We start from the raw sequence: 11572 nt of genomic DNA on the forward strand, positions 1-11572 counted from the left end.
ACTTACTCTGAAGTAGTTCAGAAAAATAAGTTGTATATATATTTCACACACAAACCTATATGCAAAAACAAAATCATAAAGCAATGAAGCAAAATACATACAGAACTGGTGAATCCAGATAAAGCGTATATGAAATTTCTTTGTACTATTCTATATAAATTTGCTTGAATTATATCAAAACTTAAAAGTTTTTTTAAAAAGGAAAGGAAAATCCAAGGCTGTGGCCAGGCCTTCAGTTCTGAGCTCTGCCGTGAGGACTGTGTTACTAATAACACCCAGAACTCCTAACTTGGATTCACAGAGTCCCAGTGCAGAGGTCGTATATTTTTATTTTAACTGAAAGTCATATAGATACAAGCTTAATAAGAAAAAAATGCTGCTTTCTGAGCCTCAGTCAAAACCCTTCACGGAAGGAGCATAGGAGCTATGGTTAGTTGAAGACTTGCCCCGTAGGAGGCATTAAGATAGCGACCCATGCTTACAGAGGTTGTAGACCGAGATCTGAAACCCACCTCGGCCATTCACCAACTCTGTAACATTCACAAGTCACTGAACCTCTCTGATTCCTCCTCTATAAAATGGAAATAGAGCATCTAATCTCACAGAATTGAGTGAGGAGTAAAAAGAATATATATAAACAGCATAAAGTAGGCACTGGATAAATGTCACCCATGCTTTGTGCCAGGCACTCCTGTGCATTATCACATGTGAGCCTCACAACCACACTGAGAAAGGTACCATGACTTTCATCTTTACATTTTAGAAAGCAGATTTGTGACAGTTAAATATGTCACACAATTTACAAGTAAACCACCCTAGATTCGACCCCCGATGTGACTGATGGCTGGAGCCCTGTTCAGTGTACTAGGCCACACTACCATGCAAAATGCACAACGTGGCGCCTGGGTAGTGCAGTCGTTAAGTGTCTGCCTTCGGCTCAGGGCATGATCCCAGCGTTACAGGATCGAGTCCCACATCGGGCTCCTCCGCTGGAAGCCTGCTTCTTCCTCTCCCACTCCCCTACTGTGTTCCCTCTCTTGCTGGCTGTCTCCCTGTCACATAAATAAATAGAATCTTTGAAAAAAAAAAAAGCATAACGTGCATATGTAACAGTGTGGGGCAGGAAAAGGGAAGATAGTGACAAGGTGCTTTCTGCACCAAACTAAAGTTAAAATGACCCTGCAGCTAATGGCTCAGAGAACATCTATTGATCTTAACCTGTATTTTGAGGACTTCATTTACTTCTTAATAAATGATAGAATAACTTGAAATGACATTTTCATTATTATCTCAGACTGTAATGCCAAAGGATTGCTAGTGACATGTTAATTACTACGCTGTTATAGTTATGAGTCTTTTTTCCTCTATTTCTACTGGCATCACTACGAGCACTGCTATTAATAAAGGAATGTCAATGATGGCTTAGAACTCTCTGTTATCAAGTTAGTCATACTTTGCTTTTAAGAATTACATAGGCTAAAGTTTTGGCCTTAAAAAGCCATCAAACAAGAATTACAATTCACATATTTCAGTAAAATGTTAATACCATCATTTTGCAGATGAAAGAACTCTGACAGTGATTCTAAGCATTTCTGAAAACCTCATGCCTACAGTTCCTTGAGATTCAAATCTGAAAATCATTAGCCAGGCTAGTGTAAACTATCTTAATTGCCATGGTAGTAGTTGAGAGAGAGAAAAACTTCTAACAAAAATGGGTCACAAACTATCTAGGTTTGTTTTAATCAGTTATGCAAATTGGCTTCAGACCCACAAACTAGCCCGTGAAGAAAAAGAAATCAAGCTTGCTGGAAAGGTAGATATATGGTTCTTCGCAGAAACATTTTAAATTAAAGTATATTTAAAAAGCACCCTGATCAGTATATTCCAACCCTAAGCTGCATACAATAAACATCAAATAAATCTGTGGGGAAGGAAGGAAGGAAGGAAGGAAGGAAGGAAGGAAGGAAGGAAGGAAGGAAGGAAGGGGGGGAGGGAGGGAGGGGAGGGGTTGGGAGTGGAGGTGGGAGGAAGGGAAAAGTCTACCTTGGGGTACCTGAGTGGCTCAGATGGTTAAGTGTCTGCCTTCAGCTCAGGTCATGATCTCAGGGTCCTGGAATCGAGCCCACACTGGGCTCTTGGCTCAGTGAAGAGTCTGCTTCTCCCTCTCCCCTGCTCATATTCTGTCTCTCTCTCTCTCTCTCAAATGAATAAACAAAAACAAAACAAAAAAGGAAAAGACGATCTTTTCGAATGCATCTCTTCTAACCATAAGAAGAGTGAAAAGAAATGGTGGGAATTTGTTAATTCCAGTGTTGAAGGACTTAATCATTTTTAATTTATCTGCAGTCCTGACAAGCAGCATAGATTAAATTTGCTACCAAATTTGTTTTTTTTTTCCAAAGATTTCATCCATTTATTAGACAGAGATAGAGACAGCCAGCCAGAGAGGGAACACAAGCAGGGGGAGTGGGAGAGGAAGAAGCAGGCTCATAACAGAGGAGCCTGACGTGGGGCTCTATCCCATAACGCCGGGATCACGCCCTGAGCCGAAGGCACACGCTCAACCGCTGTGCCACCCAGGCGCCCCTGCTACCAAATTTGAATTCATAACTCTCTCCAAAACAATCACTAAGGATTACAAACCATGGTATAATCTTGCCTATTCTCATAAAGCAGTTACACAAACCTAGTGAGTTCAACCAAAAATTATGGGGGAAACAATATCTGACCTGCCCACAGCCATGTGGCTACTATGATGAGAAAATGAGCTTTACACACACACACACACACACACACACACACACACATTTTTGTTTGAAGACGCTGGTTAATCAAAAAGCACAGGTCTGTGTGAGTTGTAACACACAGAGAGGTTGCTAGTAGCCTGGCCTGGGACTCTGACAGCTTTAAGGTGCTATGTATCGTTGTTGTTGTGGTTGTCGCCATCATCAGTATTACTGCATATTATTCAAAAAATACACACCCACGTCAGGAGGGAATCAACTACAATTCATCAAAATGCACAGACGATACCCACTAGACTAACACAAGGCAAAGCTCTTTATTAATGAGTAACTTTCTTGAACGGCTAAGTCCTTTGCATACATATGAAGTGCTCAGTAAATGAATAGACCCAAAATGAAGCAGTCCCTAACTGTACTTGAGCTGTCCTCAAACATCTCACCCTGAGGCATAACGAGAAGAACAATAAAAATAGCAACAAGCACTATTTGTTAACACTATGTAACAGGAAAACGTGCCAAGCACTTTACATTCATTACCTCATTTAATCCCCATGACAAATTTAGGAAGTACTGTCATGATCCCCATTCCACAGATAAGAAAACTAAGGCTCAGATACGCAAAGTCATTTGCCCAAAGGCAAGCAAGCAACAAATGGTAACTAACGGAAATGAGTTTCCAACCAGGCGTCTCTGACCGTGCTCTTAACCACAGACAAGACTATAATATTTCCATCTATCCTTCATGTTGAAGAAGAAAATTCAGCCCCAAGAGGCTAATAAAAGAATAAAGGGATGGCTAGTAGTTCAGGGTTCCCTTGCATTTGAAAAGCCCAGGGCATTGTCTGCTTGCTGTAAGTGGGGATTCTGCAAGACATGCAAATCCACGGGTCATTAAATGTACATTCACAAAAAAGTCCAACGTTTGTGGCCCTCACTGATGGTATATTTATGATGGTTTCAAAGTTTAGACTTACATAGCTCAGTCTGATTTAATAGAGTTCTACTTTTTGCCTATTGCCAATGAAGCAAGATCTTTCCCATTCCACTCAGGAAAGGAAACTCCAGCAGATGAGAGTTTCTGGCAGCATGCCTTTGAAAACGAACAGAATTTGAAGCTGGTCTTTGAATGGTCTGGTTAGAGAAGTCCCAGAATATCTCCTTCACTTACATCCATTGGTGTCCTGAAGCCTTCTCTTTTAGAGAATCCTCTATTAAAATGCAGAAGTCTTCATCAGTGCCAGACAGAATGCCAGAGCCCTGCTGGTTCCAGCCGAGTTCCAGACTTGGAGTGTAGTCATTGGATCCATGGCACCTGCCAGAGCTTCACTGTCCAACTGTATTCCCAGCCCAGCTCCCTGGCCAGCCCAGGCCTGTCGCTGCCCAGCCAGGACCTGGCAGGTTTTGCTCCCTCATTATGCATGTCCACTACCAAATCTTCAATCTCATGCTCTGTCTACTGGCTCACCCTCCTCAGCCTTCAAATACTGTGAAACCCTGATATTGCTTGTTCACACCAGGATACTTTCAAGAGTGAAAGGGGACTGTATATTAATACTATGCTGGGACAACAGAGACATAAATCTGTAAACTTACATCCTGTCACCCCATCAAATAGCCACAGGACTTCCCTTTCTGTAAAACAAAACTACAATTCGGACTGATGCCTTTTGTAACAACTCAACCAATTTCTCCCCCTCCCTTCTCTGCCAAAGTTCTAGAACTTGTCTACAAACGTGGCCTCCATGTAGTCACCATCCACCTTCTCTCTATTCCCTGTCACTTGATCTTCTGCAGCTACCATTCAACAGAACTCTCCCTGTACTAAAACCAAATCTTTCTCTTTGGGTCTTCATTCTCCTAGAACTCTCTGCTCTATTTGGTTCCCCCCGGTCTTTCCATGCCCCAGCCATTAGCTTCCTGAAGATTATCTCACCATTGTCTCATCTGTTCTTTGATTTTTCCCTATTGTAAATGATCTGATCGATACCTCTGAACATTTGAAACACCTGCCTTTCCTGAGTTAAATCTCAGTCATCCCTCATTAAGCATAATCATGAGATGCTCTCAGCCTGGCTGCTTCCTCTGGTTGAGCTCCAGTTTATCAACGTTCCCTTTGAAATGTTTCATTTGGGAAGGCACAAACGCTGACCAGCATGGAGAAAGTCAAGGCTGTTTCTCTCCACCCGGCCTCTCTCTACCTCCCCAGCCTCATGATGTCTTAGCTTTGTCAGCAGCCTCGTCACTCTGTTCACTGCTATCACAGTGATAGTCAACAAAATCTCCCAGCTCCTCATTTATGAATTCTATCAAGTTACTTTCTTCCATCTCGACCTTGTGTAGTGAAGATTTTTTTTTGTCAACTCAAATATAGGATTTTACATTTATCCCTGTTACATTTCAATGTCTTAATTTCAATCCTATTTCACAGCCTGTCAAGACCCTTTTGAGTTTTAATACTATCATCTATCATGTTAACCCTTCTTTCTATTGAGTTGTCTACAGATTTGATAAGCATCCCTTACACGATTTTTTTCTTTTCTATGTCAATTTCAGCTTGGAGACATTTAATTTCTCAAACGTAAGTATTAAAGACTATTCACACTGCCTCTCTGCTGCTCCGTGTGACACAGTGTGTCACCAGGAGTTCTTACCTCCCCAGTCTAGGATTATTAGTCCTGTCACCTGGAACAGTGGTTCTCAAACTTTGGTGGACACCAGGATTATTGGTCATATCTATTAAAACGCATATTCTCAGGCTCAAGCTTCCACAATTCCGAATCAGTAGACTGGAGAGGAATCTCCAAGAATAAGTGCCTTTAACAAGCACCCCAAATGACTAATGAATAACCTGTACATAATATTTAAACACTTCTTTAGGACCAAAAACTTCTACTTTGCTGAATCTGGGGGGGGGGGGGCTGCGGAGACAGTGGTAGAAATGAATTCTATTTTCTAAGTGTCCTGTCAGTTCCCAAATGTCTTTTAAAGGAATTGAACATAAGGTTATTCTGCCAATATTCAGTGACTTTATTCACATTTTCTAGGTAAATTCACATTCCAGGTATCAAATGACTCCTTAAAGGACCAGACATTCAATTTGAAATTACTTAATAAGATAAATATATTTAAATTGCTTCTTCATGATCATAGATTTAAATGGATTACTTTTGGTCTTGATTTATATATCTTTGCCCTGAGATTTATCAAATAACTCTTCTGATCACATATTTATGCAATGTTTCCTCTGTAGTTATTGTTGAAATGAATTACAAATATTTCTGCACTCTATTTTTAACTTTTCTTGTTTTAAATTCCATTTCTTATTTATTTTTAACTGAGCATTATTTTATTGGTTTTTAAACTCATAGGTTTAATTGCCCTTTAAGGTTTTACACTTGGCTCTTTAAGAGTATTTTATTTAAAGATGTATCACTAGTGATAGTTATCTTATTTTTAAATTTTTTTACCTTTAAGACTATCTCACCTTCTTTAAGTTTTTTCATTTTGTTTGCTGTTCTCACCCTCTGATTTTCTATTTTTATTTTTTTAATTTTATTTCTTTTAAGTAGGCTCTACACCCAATACAGGCTCATAGTTAGGACCCCAAGATCAAAACTCACATGCTCTACTGACTAAGCCAGTCAGGTGCCCCTGCTTTTCCATTTTTAGGCTCTTGCTTTCACAGTGCCTGACACAAAAGTGGGTCATACAAACTCTCAAAATGAAAGGAATCCAGTTACAACCAGGAAAAAGTATCAGAGCTGCCCGGCCACCTTTGCACTTGCTCCTCCGGCTTCTCCTAATTCCTTATACTAAAGACTCAAGAGACTCACAAATCATCCCACAAGACAGACTTTCAAATAACCTACCTATAATATTGTAAGTCAATTTTCTTTTGCTCCTGACTTGTTAGAGAAACGCCGTTACATTATAACAGGTACTAGTATTAGGCTGGGCACGTTCCAAACTATTTTTGTTTTGTTTTGCTTTTCTTAACCTAAACTTTTGCTATAACTACCTTCATGCATAAATTATCAAGTAAAGTGATCTACTGGCACACATTGATGTTTTAGGTCCATGTGGAAGAGCGAGAGAGAAATGACGGCGATTACCATTTATTGAGTATCTACTACATGGCACACTCTGTGGTAAGTTCTTTATATAGACGTGATCGGATCAAGCTTCACAAAAATTCTGCAAGGAAGGTACTACTATCCTTATTTTACAGATAAAGAGCTGAGACTTCCCTTCTCCTTCTGCTACTCCACAAAGTCAAGGCAATGGGGTAGGCGTGGCTATGGAGAGCTAGAAATGCTACTGGTAGAGGACAGTGATGCTGGAGGATTCACTTAGCTGCTGGGATTACTGCTGCCTGACAGGCCTCACATTGGGACTTCTCTGAGATTTTTCCTCAGCTGAAGCGAGCCCCTCACCCAAAGTCATACCTCTTCCCAGGGCAGCCCACATTCCACAACTCCTCTAAAGGGGTGCGAGTGAAAGGACCAGCCTTCTTGCCCAAAACCAGGATGACTCAAGAGCCATCCCAGTTCCAGAGCTCCCCTGGGAGCTGCAAGGCAGCCCAACTTCTCTGTTTGTCCTGCTTCCTTCTCTTCCCTGAAATACAGGGATTTGGGGAGCACTCCCTAATAAACTACCTGTGGTAAAAATTTCCTTATCAGGATCGGCCTCTTGGAAAACCTGACCTACAACATTAGAGTTTTGTAATGAAACACAGCAATTTTTATTTATGCCTTCCCATTAACAAAAAAGTATCAAAGGCAGTTTCATGAATATGTAAATATAAGTTAACATATTAGAGGTGGCAGAGAAAGGAGAAAGAAATAAAAATACTTTTGCACAGCAAAGGAAACAGTCAACAAAACTAAAAAACAACTTACAGAATGGGAAAAGATATTTGCAAATGTCTTCTCAGATAAAGGACTAGTATCCAGGATCTATAAAGAACTTATCAAACTCAACAGCCAAATAATAAATAATCCAGTCAAGAAATGGGCAGAAGACATGAACAGATATTTCTCCAAAGAAGACATACAAAAAGAAGAAGGAGGAGGAGGAGGAGAAGGAAACATACAAATGGCTAACAGACACATGAAAAACTGTTTGGGGGCGCCTGGGTGGCACAGCGGTTAAGCGTCTGCCTTCGGCTCAGGGCATGATCCCGGCATTATGGGATCGAGCCCCACATCAGGCTCTTCTGCTATGAGCCTGCTTCTTCCTCTCCCACTCCCCCTGCTTGTGTTCCCTCTCTCACTGGCTGTCTCTATCTCTGTCAAATAAATAAATAAAATCTTCAAAAGTAAAAAAAAAAAAGAAAAGAAAAAAGAAAAACTGTTTGACATCACTCGGCATCAGGGAAATACAAATCAAAACTGCAATGAGATACCACCTCACACCTGTCAGAATGGCTAAAATTAACAACTCAGGAAAAAACAGATGTTGGTGAAGATGTGGAAAAAGGGGAACCCTCTTGCACGGTTGGTGGGAATGTAAACTGGTGCAGCCACTCCAGAAAACAGTATAGAGATTCCTCAAAAAATTAAAAATAGAGCTACCCTATGATCCAGCAATTGCACTACTAGGTGTTTATCCAAAGGATACAAACATAGTGATTCGATGGGGGCACATGCACCCCAATGTTTATAGCAGCAATGTCCACAATAGCCAAAATACAGAAAGAGTCCAGATGTCCATCTACAGATGAATGGATAAAAAAGATGTGATACATATATACATACAGAGTGGAATATTACTCAGCCATCAAAAAGAATGAAATCCTGCCATTTGCAGTAACGTGGCTAGAACTAGAGGGTATTATGCTAAGCAAAGTAAGTCAGAGAAAGACAAATATCCTGACTTCACTCATATGTGGAATTTAAGAAAAAAACAGATGAACATAGGGGAAAGGAAGGAAAATAAAATAAGACAAAATCAGAGAGGGAAGCAAACCATAAGAGACTCTTAACTATAGGAAACAAACTGAGGATTTCTGGAGGGGAGGGGAGTGGGGAGATGGGATAACTGGGTGATGGGCATTAAGGGAACCACTAGATGTAATGAGAACTGGGTGTGATATGCAACGGATGAATCACTAAATTCTACCTCTGAAACTAATAATACATATGTATTAATTAAATTGATTTTAAATTTTTTTTAAAAATCTCAAAAAAAAGATTGAGTTTCTATTAGAGAGAGAGAAGAAAGAAAGAAAGAAAGAAAGAAAGAAAGAAAGAAAGAAAGAAAGAAAGAAAGAAAAAAAGAAAGAAAGAGTAAAAATAAAAATCCAAGGGAAAGGACATGAAATGGAGCCAGACATGTGGCTAATACAAAAATGAGCCCCTTAGCTGGGACATGAATTTGGCCCATTTTTTGCCAATGCAAAAGGAAGTAGACTCATCAATTCTATAATTTACAGTAGCCTTAAGATGTTTGGTTAAATACACAGTTGCTCAGGAAAAACCAAGACCAAAGAGAAATACCTCCTGATCATTCATAGAAAGATCTTCACAACCTTAACATTTGATGCATAGGTGAATTTCGTGGAGATGGGTTCGACTGGCTGGTAGGGTGACCCCAGTGTCCGCGTTTGTCTGGGACTAGGAAATTTCCAGGGATATGGGACTTTCAGTTCTGAAACCAGGAAGGTCTGGGGCACACTGGGACAGCTGGTCACCCTGGTGATAATACAACTCTAACATCAAGTCAATAAAAAGCAAATCTGCAAGGAGAATATGAACCAATCCAGGTACACAGGTTTATGCTAGCCTGACTCAATCCAGGGGTATTCTTAGGTCATTTGGAAGAATGTTTACAGTGCATAGCCTTCACACAAGCACTGGTGAATATTGTTGATCACTGCTGAGCTCTGGAGAGATGAGGCATACGGCAGTGAGCAGACAGTTGAGCTAGGGACAGAGTTAACATTCTTAGGTGAAAACTGAAAAGCCTGACAAGCACAGAAAGGTAATTTCACTTCCACTTGGCGGTAAGCTAAGGGAGCATTTAGGGGCAGGCACAAAATTCTCCTTTGAAGGTAATTTTAAATCTTCTCTACTACATAAATCTATGCACTGAGGTAAAAATATTCTACTCAAAGGGCTGGGTCACCACAATTTTAGCCTAGAAGCACCAGAAACTGGAAAAGGCAGATGTTACCAAAAAAATCAATCACAATAAAACACCTATAGAATAATTAACTTTACTCTGTCAGTTTCAGGTATACTCGCCATGATCGACTATTGGAGAAATTAACAACAAAGTAACTAAATGATTTCCCAGGACCTATATCATTAAAATGAGATACTTTGGTATATCCAAAATCTATTCAACAACTAAAATAATAATCCACTAGTTTCCTTGCTAACTTGTTTTTAATGAACTGAACCCTAGAGTTGCAGTCAATAGTCCTGACTTAGGAGTTCCAGTTTAGCAGCTGTCTCTCCATAAATAACCTTTGGAAGTCACTTAACAAATAAATATTCTCTATTCCTGAGTGATCTAATCAGCAATCATATGGATTTTCTTTTCTGGTTAAGTTCTAGTTGTCAATTGTAATTTGTAAAAGAAACTGGGAGGAAGTCGGAAACAAAGATGGCAATTATCCAGCTAATTTGGGGTTTGTATACGGCCGCACACATGTCAAATATGTTTGAGAATATTTTCTATTTCCATTGACAAAATTTCCAGATGATTGCTGACATTCTTCCTCATGTTCTATTGCACAGACAGCCACAAGTAAAACCCAAATGAAGACATTCTGTGATGCCCTATCTGCAAAGCGGAGGTAATGACAATTGTCTCCTGAGTTCAGAAGGTCATCAATAGAGGTGTAGTCAGTTTTATTTTTTTAAACCATTATCTGATCCTCCCTTAATAAATGAGTTGCATAGCAAGACTAAGAAAAGTCCAAACAAGGAAGATGGTCTTTCCTGGGCATTATTTGTAGTTTGCCAGGGAGACATCAACTCCCTTACAAAATATTTCAGGCATTCACCTCACAGAAGCTGGAGCACCGGCATCCGTGGGGGCTTTTGCACTGTGGCAAGGGCCTAAAAAGATGTCTGGCTCTGGAGAGCCTTATTTGTATTTCTTCATCACCTTATTCAACAGCTAATTTCCAACCCTCCATTTCATTTTGTTCTAAATCAATCCAGCGGAGGACAGAATAGCATGGTGCCCCAGAGCATGTCCTGAGGCCACACAGTGAGGCATTATGCTTCCGATTTCTTTGACTTCATCACAGTAACCCACCTGCTTCACAGCTACCTAAATTCCATTACACGCCATTCCGCTATTTGCATCCGCAGCTCTAGTCATTAAACAGGAGGGAAAGAGTACCTTTGCTGCACAATGAAGTTATCCATTTCTCCAGCTCAGCACATGGATAGGCTTTTCTTCCTTCTAAATAACTAGTTTCATCTGTGACTAAGAGGTCTGAAATTTTACTACTCAACCTGCTAACTGTTGCACTGCATCAAAGGGAAGGTCAGCAATCTTCTTGACAGAAGATTTAGAACATAAGAAGCTTAGCATTCAGGTCTAGGAACTTAACCCGCAGTGCCCTCACGGTGCTCTGCTAAAGGAGCTCCATTTCAGTTTCCAGCTGGCTTTTTAAAAAAGCTGATGAGGACAAAATGGCTCTGCTCCCCTCCTCCCCCCCCCCGGAGCTAGGCAGTTTATATACCTCCAACCCCTTCTAGAAGCAAGCTTTCAGTGGTGAAAGGCAGGACAGCACTGGGCATCCCAGTTCCTGTCTCAGTGAACCCTTGAATCAAAGTGATTTCCAAATACATCACTGTCAGTAAACACCC

The sequence above is a fragment of the Ailuropoda melanoleuca genome, chromosome 16 (assembly GCF_002007445.2).
Source record: "Ailuropoda melanoleuca isolate Jingjing chromosome 16, ASM200744v2, whole genome shotgun sequence".
NCBI lineage: Eukaryota > Metazoa > Chordata > Mammalia > Carnivora > Ursidae > Ailuropoda > Ailuropoda melanoleuca.